Raw genomic sequence first — 2,222 nt, forward strand, 5'->3', positions numbered from 1 at the left:
CTTCATGCACAATCTCTAGGTACAATGCACAAGCAATATATCACTCCATCTAGCACTTGAAATGCTAAGTTTCAACATCAGTGATAGAAATAGCCTATTATCTTATCTAGAACATCCCATGACAGAGAAGAGATGTTCCCTTCTATAAATTCTTTGGTGATTTGCCTCAACCAATTTTAGAACAAGTCACATGATGAGTCCACCCCCACTTCATTGAGAAGATTATATTGCAGCCCAATAGTGCTAAGAAGTTCTTTTGATTAGTTTGAGCCCTTCCATACACGAGTATATCAAACAGCACTTGTAAAAAAAATTTCACTGCTAACAGGAGGCAGCAGCTGATGAGAAAATAATAAAGAGCACATTTTCTTCACTGTGGCTGGGGTGGCTAAATGTCAGTCATTCTCCTTAAAATTCCCATGTATACCATTGTGCCAAAGGGCACACGAAGCAAATCCAAATTACAGGTTTAGATTATAATAGTGTGCACACCCTATAGTACCCCTGAGAATCTAATAATAATGAGAAATATTCTCAATTAGTTTTTTAAAATCTTGAACTGATTAACAGCTTCAAAAAAGCATTTTCATTCATACAGTAATAAATTCTCCCAAGGAAGCAAATCCCCAAACAATCAGTATAAAATGAGCTCTTGAAATCATAAGCAGAATAATGTAAAGTTCTCTGCATCCTTAATTAGGGATGAAAATGGTTCAGGAAGGGCTGATCAATAAAGTGCAAATGATAAAAATGCATACTTTTGGAGAATGTGTGAACACAGCTAAATAAAAAGATGAAATCTGTGGTGGGTCTTCCTACACTAAATTGCAACTGCTCTCATCAAAGGAAGATCCCCAGCCACCTTGGAATAAATATATTTATTTCTGATAGTAAGAAGGGTGCATAAAAAGACCATATAAGATACCAAATAACAGAAGCCCAGAAGGGCTGCTTAAGAGAAACCAAGACTCTTGCAGCACTTTGCCTATCTCCTTGTGTTCATCATGCAAGTAAAAGACATTCTCTATTTTGGTCTGTTTGAACTTTCTCCAGCCCCACCACCTTCCATCTGTTACCCACCACCCCCTGCAGCAGTGCAGTTAAATTTATCCACCTTCCCAGCCCTGTCCCACCATGTGCACAGTCACAGAAGTGCTTTGGTGTCATGATTTCCATGCACAACCCGAAGCTGCAGAAACACGAACAAAGTGTGCTTTCCCAGTTAAACCTGGCCAGTGCCACATTTCACTTCACTACATAATCAGAGCCAACATGTTGCAAAAAACTCCACTAAAGTTTACTAAACCAACATATCTACTGACACTTTCAGAATGAAGGTGAGAATTCATCCCAGATGCTCAACTGTGCATCCTCAGGAGTCAGTGAGCTAATACAGACCTTAAAATACTGTCAGCTTAATGTCTTCTGTTTTCTTCAACACCTTAAATCAGAATTTGTTCCAGTGTTAAACTTATCTCTTCTATATAATACATTTAAAAATTGTAAACATTATAATACTTTCAATCAAGCTAGAAAGATTTCCCCAGAGAAGAGTCAAAATTCAAGAAGTCTTAGGACCCTTCTTAAAGTAAAATTCCTATTTCACATGCACTTCTAAACCTAATTAAGGAAAGTATATCAGTGTCTGTAAAAGCACAATGTTGCATCCAATGTTTCTTCCAGGTGAAAAACTCAGTCATTACTGTTACCCTTCTTTTTAAATAGTGTAATGAAGATTTCCAAATAAATAAAAAGTACCTTTTTCCTTAGTTAAAATGTGCTTTTTGAAAGCATATGCTTTCTCTTTCAATGTTAATTACAGATTGAATTTTTAACTTCACTAAATCATTAGTTGTGACTTTGATCAGACCCCAGTTCCCCCAGCCTGGGTGCTGCTTCAGACATCAATAATTCTAATTAAACCAACTCTGAGATATGACTACATAATTTCTCTAAGCAATTAAAAATGTGCAGCTGAAATAAGTAGAAAATCTTAAAAGGAAAGCCAGTGGACTCATATATTATTATTATTATTATTATTATTATTATTATTATTATTATTCCTAGTAATAACAATAATAATAATGTTATTGTTATTATACATTGCACTTCTACATTGTCCTTCATCCTTGGATATCAAAATACTTCTCAATAGCATAATACATTGTTAGGAAAAGAAAAATATAAAAAGCCTCTGTTTATTTGCCTATCTGAAAGGGGTT

Source organism: Pyrgilauda ruficollis, unplaced genomic scaffold (assembly GCF_017590135.1).
Source record: "Pyrgilauda ruficollis isolate IOZ18807 unplaced genomic scaffold, ASM1759013v1 scaffold163, whole genome shotgun sequence".
Classification (NCBI taxonomy): Eukaryota; Metazoa; Chordata; class Aves; order Passeriformes; family Passeridae; genus Pyrgilauda; species Pyrgilauda ruficollis.